This window comes from Nicotiana tabacum, chromosome 10 (assembly GCF_000715075.1).
Source record: "Nicotiana tabacum cultivar K326 chromosome 10, ASM71507v2, whole genome shotgun sequence".
Lineage (NCBI taxonomy): Eukaryota > Viridiplantae > Streptophyta > Magnoliopsida > Solanales > Solanaceae > Nicotiana > Nicotiana tabacum.
In genome coordinates, this window is record NC_134089.1 from 25,900,127 (window position 1) to 25,918,947 (window position 18,821).

General features: G+C 38.0%; 1 pseudogene; it reads left to right on the top strand.

The window, feature by feature from the left end:
- Window positions 1–8,641: 8,641 nt before the first annotated feature.
- LOC107810854 (laccase-17-like) lies at window positions 8,642–11,778 on the top strand (annotated as a pseudogene).
- The last annotated feature ends 7,043 nt before the right edge of the window (window positions 11,779–18,821 follow it).

Sequence of the window (18,821 nt, forward strand, 5' to 3'; positions counted from 1 at the left end):
TATAATATTTTGACTTGCGGTGTAGCATTTGGGAGATATGAAATGGTTTGTGGGATTTGAGACAGCATGGTTTCGTGATTCAAGGTCACTCCAGAGGAGTGTAGATGGAGTATATTATGTGTTGAATGGAGAAGTATTATTTCCAAGGAAATTAAGGGAAAATTGGAAGGAGGTAGGTTGATTAGCCATAGTTGAATTGGCATATTGGTGTCAGTGATCAGTTCCTTCAGTGTGAGCAAGTTATGCAAGTGATTTGTGGCGGTACGTGTGAGGCTTGTCGGCCGCCGTAATTTATTTTGTTCAGAAGCATTCTTCTGTTATGGATTGTTATGTGGAGGCAAATCCCGGAAGGGTTATGGTGGCTTGGACCACTACTTAAATATTGGCATATTCGACGGTTATGAGAATTCACCTGTATGTTGCTATAGTTCTCCCGAAGTAAGTTAAATGGAAAGCCTTATGTGATGAAATATTAGCCTATCGGTGGTTCCAGAGTTGTGATGGAAATCATGTCTATCGTATATCGGCACGTGAGATGCAGTGAGTGGTATGGAATTTGAAGTAAGGACCAAGGTCGCAGTTTGGTCAATGACTATGATGTCACAAGCTCGGATGAGCAGGAAAGGAGTTCCAGTGTTTTGAGTAAGATGGGTATTGATGTCAGTATCACCTGAGACCGGTGTTCTGTGAGAAAGGCTTTGCATCCTGGTTAGGGATTCTTGATCACTTTTCAGTGTTAGTGCAGCCGGTGGTTTGAATGTGCGAACCCGTTAATTATTTCGGAAGATGGTGGGAGATTGTCCCACAGGAAGATTGTATAAGTGTGACATGTAGTCACTAGATTGATTAAAGATGTAAACCAAGTATGACGTTTGTGATGGTGTCGTTAAATTAAAGATTCATGCCTGGAGGGCACTTGGCATATTGGGTTGTGAACTGGGGAGGATTACCCCGATTGTGTCGGTTGTTCTTGTGTGCTATGAGAAAAATGGGAGTTATTATGGACCTTTGAAAGGTCATCAGACTAGTTCAGTGTGATCAGAATCGGCTTGAAGTCGATGGATAGATTTAATGTGAATAATGGCTCTATATCAGGCCAAATGTGTGCATTTTAGTAACGCGGTCCTCATGGAGGAGTAGTTAGGTTGATGTTTCATTGTCAGATATTTCGCGTAGTGATACATTGCACCGTGTGAGTTGTGAGACGACTTGATAAATTGTTATGTGTTGAGAATCTGTGTAGGAATGACGTTATATGAGCATCTTGGCTCTTGAAATTCAGATTGTACATCGCACCTCAGTTGTGCTTGAGTTTTGTAGCTTATAACGCTATATGTCCCTCAGAGTTATTATTATGCACTTAGCATGATTACGACCGATACTCGGTATTTTTTTTGTAATGAGCAAATTTGGCTCGATGTGCATCTCCTTATGTGAGATCTATGTGTGGATCGGGTGGCACGCCGCCATGGGTATGTTATCTGGATTGGGTTGCACGCCGCAACAGTGTGATGTTGAGTATAGTTTTCTATATGCTATTTTGTATGCCTTGCTTCCTATTTTCTAAGGAAAGTCTGTATTAGTGTGTGAGATTGGTAATTCCTTCCAGAGTTTGTTTTCCTTTCGTACCGCGTTCAAATTGGTAGCTTATTGGCATATTGAGGCATCATATGCGACTTTTGATTATGTCTGGGGTGTCTTATTTCCTGAGCAGTTCGTACCGGGTGAGACGAGATCATTGAATTTGAGATTAGTGTAATCTAAGTATATGAAGTAAATTAAGGAGCTAAGACCATGATTTTGCTCAAAATGAGGTGATAGTTCTTGCCAGGAGTATAGAACCAACGAATCGTTGTCTCGACAGTGGTCATGAATTTATGCATACCTCATCCGTTATGTCAATATTGTAAGAGTTAGAACAATACCTATGTACATCATGCAGAACATGAGATGTGTAGCGATTTTCTTCTAGGTGATTAAAAAAAAGCTTCAGATGATTAGGGCGAATGATCTTCGGATGATTGGGGAAATAGTATTGCTAATTGAAAGTGACTTGATGAGAGTATATGTCTTATAAAAAGGTAATGTTATTAAACTAATGATATTTCGGTAGTATTGCGACATGTTCTTGTTGGGTCCGTTGATGGTACTGATGAGCTTGAGGTACGACTCTTTCGTTTGAGTCATTTTTCATGACTTGACTATGTTCAGGTCGTTTCTTATTGGTGCACGTATTATGAAAGTTGTGGCTTAGGCCTGTATTGAGGGTCATTGATGAATACGAACTGATTTGATTTCAGCATGTTTGATGGGTAAATATCGAGGTTCGGTTTTAAAAAAAATGTTACTATAATTGCTAGAGGAGAAATGGCCTCATGAATGGTTGATCTGAGCAATGGTTATGATTTATTGCGTGTTTCAATTATCATTGGCAGTATATGAGAGTGTTGGAATGAGACATTGGCTAATAAGAGATTTCTATCAGTATTTGGTTGTTGTGGGCAGCTGCTGTGAATGGAAGTTATTGCTGCATTTGTTTGAGTTATTGGTATATCATACAATTGCACCTAAGGTTGCAGGCATGGTCTATTACAGCTGGTTCAAACTTATTCTGAATGTAGGTGTGAGGTTCTGATCTTGTGTATGATTCCGAAAAGGTGAAATGTGGCTCTATGATTTATGGGCTAGACTAGATTGTGTGATCTTAGTTACAACGCGTTATCGGACCCATGTGAGATAGGGTGACGTGGGATTATCTCCGGGTTTATGCTTGATAAGGTCATTCAGCTTTTCGTTGGCTTCTAGGACAACTCTGGATACGCTCGAGGACGAGCGTTTGTTTTAGTTGGGGAGAATGTAACGTCCCGAACCGTCGTTTCTTGTATTTTCATCCCGTATTCCCCGTTAAATGCTTATTCATGTTTCAATATGTGTACTTGGTGAATTTGAGTCAATTTGGATCGAGTTTGGTATGAAATGGGACAATTAGTCTCTTTAAGGAAGAATTAGTTTGGAAAAGTCAACCGGACGTTGACTTGTGAGTTAGAGGGCTCGGAATTTATTTTCGATGATTCGGTTTGTTTTGGGGGATGATTTAAGGCTTAGGAGAGCAACCGGAAGTAATTTTGGAGGTTCGGTGTAGAAGTTAGCCTATTTTGGCGAAGTTAGGATTTTGGCGAAATCTGGTTGGTAGGTGAGATTTTGATCCGGTGGTCGAAATGGGATTCCGAGAGTTGTTGTAGCTTCGTTAGGTGATTTTGGACTTGTGCGCAAAATTTCAGTTGATTCGGAGGTGATTTGGTCGGGTTTTTGATCAAATGCGTATTTTGGAAGTTTTGGAAGAACTTAGGCGTGAATTCGATGTAACTTGATGGTTTTGATGTTGTTGAGATGTTTTGATGATTGGAATAAGTTTCAATAATGTTTTAAGATATGTTCGTGCTTTTGTTTGAGGTCCCGGGGACCTCGGGATGATTTCGGATGGCTAACGAGAACTTTTGAAGTTGGAAATTTCATAATAGACGAAAGTTGTAAATGAGTGCGCACAAGGCCTCAGTTTGAACGATAATATCTCTCGTTATATAAGGAGTTGTGTGATCTAGAACCTATCAAATTAAAGCTCTTTGAGTCTAGTTTCCAAAGCAGTAAACCGTTCGTCATTTGGAAGTGTATTCAGGAAGTTATGACCATTTCACTGGTCAGGTGTCAGAGCGCGCGAAGTATTGCGCGAAGTTGCGCGTTTCGCGCGTCTGAGGCAGAAAGCTCAGCAAAAATGCGCGAACAACGCGCGAACTCGCGCGACTGGAGGGTTTTTAAGTACTCTAAAGACTGGAAATGAGAGGAATTGAGTCATTTCTCAAGCTTAGAGCTTCCTCTACATCCCAACTCGACCAAGGCACCAATTGCACTCCTAAGTCAAGCTTTTAAGTGTGTTTTCATGGTGATTTCACTTCACAATCACAAGTTACAATATGATTTTGATTGGATTTCATAGAATTTCTTCAAAATCTCAAGAACACTCCAAAGTTGACTTTCAAGATTTGGTCTACAAGAGGTAATCCTACACCTTAGACTTACATATATGGAGTTAATATGGAATTATGAGTATGAATCATGTATTACAACTTATGGTATGTTGATTGGAGGCCATAAATTCCCAATTTAAATACATGAACATGGTAGAGATTTAAAGGTGTTTAATTGATGGAATTTTGTTGGTTGGGTATGAATGGATGGTCATACATGTGTAGTTGGAAGTTATAAATTGGTTAGGAATGATGGTGAGATGAATTGTTGGTTAATGGTAATAGTTGGAAGAACCAATACTATAGTTATGAGGTGTAAATATCTATGCCTACAAGGTGTTTGATAATATGCCTAAATGGCATAAGTTATGGAATTTAGTACTAATATTGGCCCTATTGAATGACGTATTGTAGATTGAAGTTTACCTAAGAGTAGTGGATCATTGTAGTACCATTAAGGGGCAAGTCCCATATATGTATGGTTACAACCCCGTCTTTTAGAAATCGAACTTCATCGATGTTTGTGTGATTTTTTTGGCAGATTCGTCGTACGAGGAGGCCAACCGGAGAGGCAAGAGCATAGCGAGCTAGAGGTGAGTAATGATTTTAAATGATGCACTGAGGGTTTGAAACCCCGGATTGCACAACATACTGCTATGTTGAGATGAGACACGCGTTGTATGACGAGCGCTGGGTTATTTACTATTGGGGATTGTGACTTGGTCCATCCCAGTTGATATTTTTACCACGTAATTGATAAAGATTTATTGTTTTTTTTACTATGATTGGGCTTATTGCCATATTTGGGCTTCGTGCCAATTATCTGAAATCTTTTGTGAATTTACATCACTATTTTCCTCACGAATTGAAATATTATTTGAACTCAGTCCAATTGAATTATATTATTTTGTGAACTCAGCTACATTTATACTCAACTCGAGATTTAATGATATTTATAATGCTGTTGAGCTGAGCACTATTGTTTTACTGATGCCCAAGAGGCTTATGATTATTTTCTGGACTGATTGAGGCCGAGGGCCATACATGAGGATATGTTGAGTGATGTAAGGAGGCTTTCAGGCCTCGAGTGTTATATGAGGAGGCTTTCAGGCCTCGAGTGTTATATGAGGAGGCTTTCAGGCCTCGAGTGTTATATGAGGAGGCTTTCAGGCCTCGTGTGTGATGTGTGAAGGCTTTCAGGCCTATTGATATGGCACTTGGGCTGTAGGAGCCCCTCCGGAGTCTGTACACACCCCCAGTGAGCGCAGGGTACCCAGGTAAGTTGGGAGTGGGCCCGAGAGGCCGTTGCTTGTGTGTGGTGAGTTGGGAGTGAGCCCGAGGGGCTGATGTTGTGTGCTGGTGAGTTGGGAGTGAGCTCGAGGGGCTGATGTTGTGTGCTGGTGAGTTGGGAGTGAGCCCGAGGGGCTGATACTATACTGAGATTTACATATTGATCCCGAGGGGCAAGCTTTTGATTTATCCTTACTGTGGAAATTATTTGTCATTACTCCCTGCAAAAAGAAGAATTATCTGATACTCACTATTTTACTGTATAACTGATTTTACTGCTTGGGATAGCGCTATATTGTGCCATTATGAGATTTCATGTTTTCAGTCATTATTTATTTTTATTACTCACTGGGTCGGAGTACTCACATTACTCCCTGTACCATGTGTGCAGATACAGGCAGAGCTGAGTTCGCTCCTGAGCGCTGATTCTTTCCAGGCCAGGCGGTGACTATGAGTAATAGGTAGCTGTTGACGTCCACAACCCCGTTTTCTCCCTTATCTTTGTTATTTATGATAATTTCAGTCTTTGTAAAATATTAGTAAACTCGGTAGTAGCTCATGACTTGTGACACCCCGATTTCGGGCTGAGTTGGGATGGTTTTCCTTGTTCTATCACATATATTTTGCATTTAAGATTATATTGCCCATGATTTAGACTTATTCCTGCTAAATAATTATAAAGAGATGTACTGTTTTGTTGATTGGCTGGCCTTGTCCTCACGAGAGGTGCCATCACGACCGGGTTGGGATTTTGGGTCGTGACAATGGGCGTGAGTGTTGGCCAGTCAAGATCGCTCATGTCCAGAAGATGAAGGCAGCAGATATGAGCATGTTGAGATGGATGTGCGGGCACACCAGGTTAGACAGGATCAGAAATGAGGTTATTCGCGACAAGGTGAGTGTGGCCCTATTGAGGACAAGATGCGGGAAGCGCAGCTTAGGTGGTTTGGTCATGTGAGGAGGAGGAGCACCGACGCTCCAGTGAGGAGGTGTGAGAGGTTGACATTGGAGGGCCTACGGAGAGGTAGAAGTAGGCCTAAGAAGAGGTGGGGAGAGGTGATTAGGCTAGATATGGTGCAACTTCAGCAAATCGAGGACATGACTCTGGATAGGAAGGTGGGGAGGTCGAGGATTAGTGTAGTAGAGTAGGTAGTCTAGAGTATTCATAACAATATTATTGGCACGCAGTCTCGCTTTTTGTTGGTACTGTAGATTTTTATGACTATCTGTTGTTTTTCTTTCACTGTTGATCACCTTACTATATATCTTATTGTTTTATTATGCTTTTATATGGCTTTTTGGTACTGTCCCTTCTTGTCTATATTTTTATTAATGTGGTGCTTATGTTTTCCTGAGTCAGGGGTCTATTGGAAACAACCTCTTTATCCTCACAAGGTAGGGGTACGGTCTGCATACACACTACCCTCTCCAGACCCCCACAGTATGGGATAACACTGGGTATGTTGTTGTTGTTGTTGTTGCTAAGAAAGAGTGTAAATATTTTTGTTAAAACTCTTTACTCGCATCTTTGATTAAAGAAGAGAATAAACGTTTGTAAAGTATGTATTGTTTGAAACTCTCAAATAGGAAACAAAAAAACAAACTTAGTGAGATAACTCGAAATTTTATGAATTTTTTTAAAAAAAATTCTTTCAAAACTCTTAAATATAATATTTTTTCTCTTATCTTTCTAAAAATATGTAAACCTCCTATATAATGAAACAAATTAAAAGTAAATATAAGATAATTTTGAAGTGGAAAAATAAATAAACAAACTAAAATAAAAATATGAACAACTTTTTATTTATAATTCTAATTTATCTTTTAATATACTTAGTTAAGATATTCCTCGTTGAGAGTATATGTGTAGGTATTCCATAGTATTCGAAATTGAATCATATTATAGGAATTTTTAGTGTAACTAACCCATCTTTCTATTGGGTGAAAAACTTTTTGCAAGAAACTTTGTCACACTGTTCAATACCTCTCTCTAAAATTTAGAAATTATTTTAAATGAACATCGTTGGTGAAGAAAGTCATTTTTCTTCTTATAATTAAAAAAATAAATTGATTTTTGATTGGCAGATGATGACTTATTTTCTAGAAGACATTTTCTTTCCTTCTAACATGACTAGAATATCTAAAGTTCATAAATTGGCAACTGTTGTCGAAGAAGTTTTGCTTAACAGCTTGTTTGGATGGTTGTTACGCATCGTTTCATGTATCGTATCGTATTGTATTGTTTGATAAATATAATATTTGGATAGATTATATCGTTTGCCATCGTTTCATGATATCACACACCAACAATATGAAGAATAAACTTGCAATATTATAAAGAAAAATTATGATACAAGGTAAAATTACTATATAAAAAAGTAGGGTAAATGATAAAATAAAATAATTTAATAATAATAAAGGGTGAGATTGAGAGAAAAAGACAAGGTAACGACGCGACCACACCAAATCGGTTGTTACATAAAGTGGCACATTTCGTCATTATGTAACGATGGATTTAACAATACGATACAATAAAATTTAAATAACAATCAAAACAAATATTGTATTTAAAGTAACAATACGATACGATACAATGGGTAACAACCATCTAAACAAGATGTAAAAGAAATAAATGTGTCGCTAGCAAATTGATAAATCATTTTCCCCGATATATCAAAAGATCATACATAAAAATATTCGAATTCCCATTGGCCTCAAAGATTTTTCATATATTAAATTAACTTTGCTTCTTCAAACTCCAACAAGGGGCGGAATTATAGCCCAGATTATGAAATTTATAATATTATTTGATGGCCCCTATTTCACTTTATCTAAAGGAATAGGGATCGATTTCACTTAATACTATTTTTTCTCCTTTTTTTAACGGTATACTCACGTTATAAAAGTCCTAAATCCGCATCTGACTCGAACGAAGAAATATTTTGATAATGACAATGCTTGTAATGCATGATAAAAACTTTTTCCTCAGGCTATCATCTGTGTATGGAAGAGTGTCAAAATCATGCCTATAGTTAGCTAGCTGTCTATGAAGCTTTAATTAATCTTAGGAAAAATCTATAGAAAATGAAATTCTGCATGTCAAATATACTATACACATCTTGTATTCTTTGACACCACTCCAAAGTTTGTTCTACAACTACACTTGGTCTAACCAAAGATAGCTTAGAATCAATCTATTTCACTTTTCTCTTCAACAATATTATCTCTTTATATTTTATTTCACCAAATCAACCAAACATCATATGACAATCTATATATACATATGACTTCCATGCAATTCCAGAACAACAGCAGCAAGAACTTTACAAAAAAGAAAAAGCAAAGTGATCATTTTCTGTGCAAAAATGGGTGCTATTGGAATATTTTTTGTCTCTCTCATTGCATCATGTCTCCTCCATAGCGTTTCAGCTACAACAAGACAATATAAATTTGAAGTATGTATATTAATTATTACACAGTTCCCTCTTCTATATCATTGGATTTTAATTTATATACATTGACATTATAAACTTTTATGTTACCGGTGCATTTTAACATGTTACGGCTGGTTACCAGCCTTAATTAGTAATATTTTAAAACAAAAATCTTTTAATTGACCTGATGGTATTAAAATTCTTTTACAACTATGTAATCATTTTATGTCTAGAATTAGAATTATCTAGGTTACCAATCTCTCTTATTATAGATAATTAATCATATATAAATTTCTTTTAGGCGATCAGATAGTATACTAAGCTTAGCTCTATATCGTTTTGTGTTTAGAGTTAGCATGACTAACATTACCATGGCCATAATTTTATTGTCTTTTGGGTAAATTTCAGATCAAAATGCAAAATGTGACAAGACTATGCCACACGAAGAGTATGGTTACAGTGAATGGACAATTCCCTGGACCTAAAGTTGTGGCAAGGGAAGGTGATCGTCTTGAAATTGAGGTGGTCAATCATGTTCAGAACAACATCTCCATCCATTGGTAATCATAAGAATTCTATTATTTTCATGATTTAATTCATAGGGTTGAACAACCAATTAATATTTCACGATTAAGGGTGTCTTCTTCTTACAAATTAACTTTACTCCAAAGCTTAACTATATATTTGCTCCTACAATAGGCATGGAATTAGACAGCTTCGTAGTGGATGGGCAGATGGACCAGCATATATAACACAATGTCCCATTCAAACTGGCCAGAGTTATGTCTATAACTTCACTATAATTGGCCAAAGAGGAACATTTTGGTGGCATGCACATATTTCATGGTTGAGATCAACTGTTTATGGTCCTATAATCATTCTTCCTAAGAAAAATACTCCTTATCCATTTGCCAAACCCTACAAAGAAATTCCCATCATCTTTGGTAATAAGCGATCATTAATTAATTTGAATATAGGAAGTTATTAAAATACTAATGATGAACTGATGAATACAATATGTCACAGGAGAATGGTTCAATACAGATACTGAGGCCATAATTTCCCAAGCTTTGCAAACAGGTGGAGGTCCTAATGTTTCTGATGCCTATACTATCAATGGACTTCCTGGCCCTTTGTACAATTGTTCAGCCAAAGGTAGTAAACTTCATTTTGTACCATTACCATGCTATTGTTAAATATATTCTGTAATCCTTTCCAAAATGAATAACATAATTTGGAGTATATACACAAAGTCAAATTTATATTTCGGAAAATAAAATTTGTCATCGATTGGATACTGTTTTTAATTAAGGTAACAGTTAAATGAAATTTCATACAATCTCAGCATCATAATTAAGGTTGTTTGATTTTTCATATGATCACTATATATGCTAAAGAATATTGATATATTTGAATGTGCTTTATACAGATACTTTTAAGCTGAAGGTGAAACCTGGAAAGACATATCTTCTTCGATTGATCAATGCTGCACTTAATGATGAGCTTTTCTTCAGCATTGCAAATCATACTCTTCGAGTTATCGATGCAGATGGCGTTTATGTTAAACCCTTTGAGACAGATACACTTATTATTACACCGGGACAAACTCACAATGTTCTTCTCAAAACTAAACCTCATTTTCCTAATGCGACATTTTACATGACTGCTCGGCCATATGTGACAGGCCCTGGCACATTTGACAACTCTACAGTTGCTGGAATTTTAGAGTATGAATCAAAATCAAAACCCCATTTGAAAAACCTACCACTCTTTAAGCCATTACTACCAGCTCTCAATAATACAACTTTTGTCACCAATTTTACGAGTAGATTAAGAAGTCTTGCGACTCCTCAATTCCCTGCGAATGTACCTCTAAACGTCGATAAACAATTATTTTTCACAGTAGGTCTTGGAACAAGTCCTTGATCAAAACAAAAATTGCCAAGGACCTAATGGCACAAAATTCTCAGCTTCAATTAACAATGTATCATTTGTGCAACCTACAACTGCACTTCTCCAATCTCATTTCTTTGGACAATCCAAGGGTGTATACAAGCCTGATTTTCCTTATAGTCCTTTAAATTGGTTTAACTACACTGGGAACCCTCCGAATAACACCTCAGTTAAGAAGGATACAAAACTTATGGTTTTGCCATTTAACACGAGCGTGGAGTTAGTGATGCAAGACACAAGTATTCTTGGTGCTGAAAGTCACCCTCTTCATCTTCATGGATTTAACTTCTTTGTCGTTGGCCAAGGGTTTGGGAATTTTGACCGCAATAAGGATCCAGCAAATTTCAACCTTGTTGATCCTATTGAGAGGAACACTGTGGGTGTCCCTTCTGGTGGTTGGGTTGCTATTCGATTTCTAGCAGACAATCCAGGTAATTTGATGTTCTGCATGCATTCAAGCATTTTACTAATATCATTCATCTTATAAGTCTCTAAATCAAAGTAAAACCACATAGATACTATATAAGTTATAGTATATATTTATTCACAAAAGAACATGATAGAATAATTATGACGCTATGTACATGGGCAAAGCTATATGGTTTGAAGAGGATTCAATAGAACCATTTGTCATAAATTATATTATACATTAAAATAACGTAAAAATAATATTTTTAATATACATAGATACTTGAACACCCTTTTGACATACTAGAATCTTTTAGTGTAGCATCAAAGGTGGCTCAAAATTTGTATGGAAATGTTGTAGGTTCTAATCTAGGTGTGAATAATTAATGCATTTTTAATTCGCGTGTTAGTTAATTTCTGGCTCCGCAAAATAATGACATATGATGTTGTTTGTTACCAGGAGTATGGTTTATGCATTGTCATCTGGAAATTCACACAAGTTGGGGACTGAAGATGGCATGGTTGGTCCTAGATGGAAAACTTCCCAATCAGAAGTTGCCTCCTCCCCCGATGGACCTCCCAAAGTGTTGAGAATTTAATTTTGTGCAATTTTTGTACCTATCATTTGTGTTTTCTCATTTTTTTTTTATCAGTTCATGCTCTTTATAATTGATTACGTGTGTGTGAGAGAGTCGAGAATTTTTGTAAATTCAAATCTCTGAGAAATTTGGAATCAATAATTAGAATCATTACCTTCCTTTTGAATAATCTTTATCTTTATAATAATTGACGTTTATATCCTTTAAAGCACATTTTAGAATATGGTGTCCAAAATGTATAAGTGCTTTATAAAATAGTAGTTTTTTGATAAGTAAAATGGTAAAATTTGTTTGTTATTTTGAATCTTTGACCTCAGTCCTCGAGAACATATCCTAATCACAAAGGGATCATAACTGGAATTCCAATGTCGTGAATCCATCAAATCTCAACTAATCTGTAATTAGAAAAACGAGGTTTATCGTGACGTTTTGATGTCAACAAGGTTGAACTGCTGACCTCTCTCAGCTGGAAAGAGCAAACGAAACTAGGTTGAGGGTCTATTTCGTCTATTATTGTTAAAATAACATTTAATCATACTTGAACAGATTTTTTTAATTTAAAAAATAACAAAGCTACTTCTGCTTATATTTTGACCGACTAAGAAAATATTAGCTTTTTATTCTTCCGTAAGCACTTTCTTCTTCTTTTCTTCTTTTCTCATTATTCCTCTTTCTTCTTCGTCGTCTTCTTCTCCTCCGGCATCTTTTCTCCTCCTTTCTGTAACAACTCAGTCGGTCATTTAGAGAGTTGTAGCCCGTTCCCCCATTTTTCTTCTCCTTATATGCTTTACATTTGTTATTTGAGTTATCGGGTTAGTTGGTTCAGATCCGGAAGAATTTCGGAATGAATTGAGACACTTAGTCTCATAATTGAAAGCTTAAGTTGGAAAAATTGACTGGATATTGACTTATGTATAAACGACCTCGGATTTGAATTTTAATGGTTCCGTTAGCCCCATTGGTGATTCTGGACTTGGGAGCATGTCCGGATTGTGATTTGGAGGTCCATAGTGGAATTAGGATTGAAATGGCTAAAGTTGAAATTTTGAGAAGATTGAGTGGGAGTAGACTTTTTTTATATCGGGGTCGGATTGAATTCCCGAAAGTTGAAGTAGTTTCGTGGTGTCATTTGTGACCTGTGTGCAAAATTTGAGATCAATCAGACTTGATTTGATAGGTTTCGGCGTCGTTTGTAGCATTTGGAAATTTCTTTTTTTGGTGTAAAGAAAAATATTATTAATCTCTCAACCAACCAAATATAAAATTTCTTTAAACTGTACAAACTAGAAGAATAAGTACTTACCTTCCTCTATGATATACTAGAAAACAACTCCTCTATCCATTTCCTTCTACCATCCCCCTCTTTCCTAATACTTTGCATATTCACTCGTAATTCAAGCCTAATGAAATTTCAAAGTTCATTAGGCTTGAATTAGGGTGTGATTCGTGTTTTTGATGTTGTTTGAGGTGAATTGAAGGCTCGACTAAGTTCGTATCATATTTTAGGACTTGTTGGTATGTTTGGTTGAGGATCTAGGGGCCTCGAGTTGATTTCGGGTGACTAACTGATCAAGTTTTGAAGTTGATGAGTTGCTGCAAAATTTTCACTACTGGTGTAATCGCACCTGCGGAGTGGGCACCATAGGTGCGAGCCCGCAGAAGCGGGAAGAAAGCTGCAGAAGTGGGCAAGGAAGAGATAAGCTGGGACCGCATGTGCGAAGATTCTCCCGCACCTGCGAGGCCGTAGAAACGGAGTTGAGGGGAGTCAGCAAAGGTCGCAGGTGTGATTGTTTTTCCACACCTGCGATTGCGCAGATGCGGGTCAGGTGTCGTAGAAGCGAAGGCAGCTGGGTTAAGTGATTGCGCAGAAGCGGAGTTTCTACCTCAAAAGCGGGACCACAAAAGCGGATTTTGGGACCAGAGGTGCGGTTAAACTGGGCAGAACATATAAATGCTAGGGTTCACGATTTTGGCTTCATTTTAACATTTTGAACTCGGAATTGGGCGATTTTTGATAGAGATTTCGAAGGGATTTTTGAGGTAAGTCACTTTTGGTTAAATTTCTTCAATAATTATGTTTTCCCATTGATTTTCTCACCTAGTTGGTGTGTTTTTAAGGTGTAATTTGGGAATTTGAGGCTAGGAATTTGGAGAGTTGATTTTGGGGATTTGAGTGTCGAATTGGTATCAGATTTTGATAAATTTGGTATGGTTAGACTTGTAGTTGAATGGGCTTTCAGGTTTTGTAATTTTTGTTGGATTGCGAGACGTGGGCCTGCGGGCCGACTTGAAGCCGATTTCTAATTTTGATTCATAATTTCGTATTTTTCTGGTGGAATTGATTCTTTTAGCTTAACCGACGTGTGGCTAGATTCGGGACATTTCAAGTTTTGGCTCAGATTGAGGTAAGTAACAGTTCTAATTTTGGTTTTGAGAGTATGAAACCCCGGATTATGTGTTATGTGATTGTTTTGGAGGTGACGCATATGTTAGGTAACGGGCGTGTGTGAACCATGAAAATTGTGACTTGGTCCATTCCGTAGAACTGTAAAGTTGAATAACTTGTTGTTAGCTATATTTTCTCTATGTGTTATAGAAATTTGACTCTAAATCATGTTAGAAATTATTTTTAGGCTATATGTTGGTATTGTAGGGACCCACAGAGGCCGTGATACCTGTTGAATTATGTCATGACCCGAAATTCTCACCAACGGGACCGTGATGGAGCCTAAACATCACACTAGCTACGTAAACCAATGTAAGAGATTTATTAACCATTTTCCTTTACAATTCATTGAATAAAATAAACAAGTTAAAATAAGTGGTCATAACTGCGGAAGTAAGTAAACACTGCTTTATTTATAAACTATTGCCAGAACTATTACTACTACTACCCAGAAACTTGTATCACAATCCGCGAACATCCTATGAATTACTACAAATATTGGTATGAAAGAAATTACATCTGTTTGAAATGAAAGAAAAATAGAAATGTAGAAAAGTAGAAGGGGACACCAGGGCCTGCGGACGCCTACAGGACTACTTTGGGTCTCCCAACTGTGAACCTGCAGCCAATCTCTCAATCAGCCACTGCCTGCTCCGAAATCTACAGAGAAAGTATAGAGTGCAGTATCAATACAACCGACCCCATGTACTAGTAAGTGCCGGTCCTAACCTCGATGAGGTAGTGACGAGGCTACGACGGGGCAATTACAATATAACCTACATACAGTATATAATAAAGCGAAAAAGAAGTACGGTACAAAATGAAATAGTAACTTGCAACAAAAATGAATACGGAACTCAAATATCTTATCAGTACCAGCTATAACCAATCCTTAAGTGAGATACAACACTACAGAGTAACTTCACAGTAGAAGAAGGATACTTAAACAATAAACTAATGTGGCGCGCATTCCGATCCTAACATATAATCAGTAACAGTATGAACATTCACCCTTATTACTCCTTATCAATCCACCCTTATTCCTCCTGTTGCGGTATATAACCCGATCCTACTATACAATAGTAATTCACCCTTATTACTCCTCAATATATCACCCTTATTCCTCCTGTTGCGGCGCGCAATCCGATCCCACCATATAATAATATTTTACCCTTATTCCTCCTCAATATATCACCCTTATTCCTCCTATTGCGGTGTGCAAACCAATCTTACCATATCAGTACCAATCACATAATAAGGATAGAAATTTTACAATTTGGCTCAAAACTCCTTGCAATATTTAACCTCAACTAAAACAAATGAAAAGTGGTAAAATTATGAAACTTCACTTGAATTATACTACTCAGCGAGACCAATCCAAAGTATATTAATAAACACTAATATATATATCTTAAACCAATAATATGAAACGATGAAACCACGTAATGTTCAATATTTTTAACAACGAAAGTAATATCCGACAAGTAGCAACTAATCATGAAAATATCAATAAGACAGGTAGCAATTAAGGCACAGAACAATACATTAAGAATGGGAAAAGAACAGTGAAAACAGATAAATTGGCGTCGCATAAGTACTCGTCACCTCACCTATACGCCACGCACATGGAATTTCACATATCAATTAAGTCGGGGATCCCTAATACCTCGAGTCAAAGTTAGACCAAACACTTACTTCGATCCACAGGTCACTCACTGCTCAATTACCGCTTTTCCTCTAGTTTCCACCTCCGACCCACTCGTATCTAGTCATAATTAACTTACTAACATCAATTATCGCTAAAGAAATCAATTTCAATACATAATTATAAGTTTCCCAATATTCTCCCAAAAAGTCAAAAACCAACCCCAGGCCCGTTTGGTCAAAACTTGAGGTTCGAACCAAAACCCATTCACCCCCGAGCCCGAATATGTAATTTATTTTTGAATCTAACCTCAATTTGAGGTCTAAATCCTCAAATTTCGAAATCCCTAATTTCTACCCAAACATCTCCAATTCCACCATGAAAACCTTAGATTCTAGGTTGCAATCTTATAATATGAAGTGAAAGATTGAAAGAAATGAGTTAGGAATCACTTATCTATGATTTGGAGAAGAATTGGTCTTTAGAAAATTGCCTAGAGAGTTTCTTGTTTTGAAAATTTGAAGAATGATTGAAAATCCCGTCTAAGTCCCTTTTACACAGTTGCAGATGTTGCATTTACGACCTGAGCTTCGCAATTGCAAAGCTCGCAAATGCAAGAAAGGTATCGCAAATGCGAACCTGTCGCATTTCTGCTTCTGTCGCAAATGTGTAGGACCCCTTCCCCAGACCAACTTTACAAAAGCGAAGGATTGTTCGCATTTGCGAACATAGGCTTGCCCAGCTTCTCTTCGCATTTGCAATGAGAAGCTCACAAATGCGACCTCAACAGTAATCACAAATGCGAACCTTGACCTCGCATTTGCGAGTCTGAGGCCTTCAACATAGCTGAAGAACACCAACAACTTTTCTAAGTTCCAAATCACTCTGTAGCCTATCCGAAACTCACCCGAGCCCTCGAGGCTCCAAACCAAACATGCACACAAGTCTTAAAATATCATACGAACTTACTTGTGCGATCAAATCTCCAAAATAACATCTAGAACTACGTATTTAGCACCAAAACACATGAAATTTGTAAGAACACTTTGAAATTCCTATTTTCACAACCAGACGTCTGAATCACGTCAAATCAGTTCTGTTTCTCACCAAATTTTATAGATAGGATATAAATATTATATTAAACATGTACCGTGCTCCAGAATTAAAATAAGGGCCCGATACCAACGAGATCAAACATTAATCAAATTCTTTAAATCATTAGATTTTCAGTCTTATAATTTTAATCAAAAATTTATTTCTCGGGCTAGGGACCTCGGAATTCATTTATGGATATACGCCCAGGTCCCATATTTTACCAAGGACTCGCCGGGACCGTCAAAATATGGGACCGGGTCTATTTACTCAAAACGTTGACCGAAGTCAACTAAAATCAACATTTTAGGCCAAAATTATTATTTCATCAATTGTCCACGTAGAAGCTTTTCGGAAACGGGCCCGGACTGTACACACAAATTGAGGAGAGATAAAATGAGGTTTTTAAGGCTTCGGAACATGGAATCGAGTACTAAAACATAAGATGACCCTTTGGGTCATCACATTCTCCACCTTAAAAAAACCGTTCGTCTTCGAACGGACATAGGAAAGTACCTGAGCCGGTAAATAGGTGGGGATATCTGCTCCACATATCGGACTCGGACTCCCAGGTAGCTGCCTCAACAGGCTTACCTCTCCAGTGCACTCGAACCGAAGGATAACTCTTCGATCTCAACTGACGAACCTGCCAGTCTAAAATGACTACCGTCTCCTCCTCGTCGGTCAAGTCCTTGTCCAACTGGACAATGCTGAAGTCTAACACATGGGATGGATCGCCGTGATACTTCCGAAGCATGGACACATGAAACACTAGATGCACAGTTGATAAACCTGGTGGCAGCGCAAGTCTGTAAGCCACCTCTCCCACTCTATCAAGTATCTCAAAAGGCCCGATATACCTAGGGCTTAACTTGCCCTTTTTTCAAACCTCATTACGCCCTTCATAGGCGACATCCGAAGCAACACTCTATCTCCGACCATGAATACCATATCACGAACCTTACGCTCGGCATAACTCTTCTGCCTGGAGTGAGCTGTATGAATTCTATCCTGAATGATCTTAACCTTATCCAAGGCATCCTATACCAAATCTATACCCAATAACCGAGCCTCCCCTGGATCAAGCCACCCAACCGGCGATCGACACCGACTACCATATAATGCCTCATAGGGAGCCATCTAGAAGCTCGACTAGTAGTTATTGTTGTAGGCAAACTCCGCTAATGGTAAGAACCTCCAAGTCAATAACACAGGCGCGGAACATATCCTCCAAGATTTGAATGGTATGCTCAGGTTGTTCATCCGTCTGAGGATGAAATGTTGTGCTCAACTCGACCCGCATACCCAACTCACGCTGTACTGCCCTCCAGAAGTGTGAGGTAAATTGCGTACCTTGATCAGAAATGATAGACAAGGGCACACCACGAAGACGAATGATCTCACGGATATAAATCTCTGCCAACCACTCCAAAGAATAGGAAACTGCCACAAGAATGAAATGCGCTGACTTGGTCAGTCTATCCACAATAACCCATACTGCATCAAACTTCCTTTGAGTCTGTAGGAGTCTTACAATGAAATCCATAGTGATATGTTCCCACTTCCACTCAGGATTCTCTATCTTCTGAAGCAAACCACCAGGTCTATGATGCTCGTACTTTATTTGCTGATAATTTAGACACTGAGCTACATGTGCAACTATGTCCTTCTTCATCCCCCTCCACAAATAATGCTGCCGCAAGTCCTGATACATCTTAGCGGCGCTCGGATGAATAGAATACCTGGAACTGTGAGCCTCCTCTAGAATCAACTCATGAAGTCCATCCATATTAGGCACACAAATACGACCCTGCATCCTCAAAACTCCATCATCTCTAACCGTAACCTACTTGGCATCACCGTGTCACACTATGTCCCTAAGGACAAGCAAATAAGGATCATCATACAGCCGATCTCGGATGCTCTCAA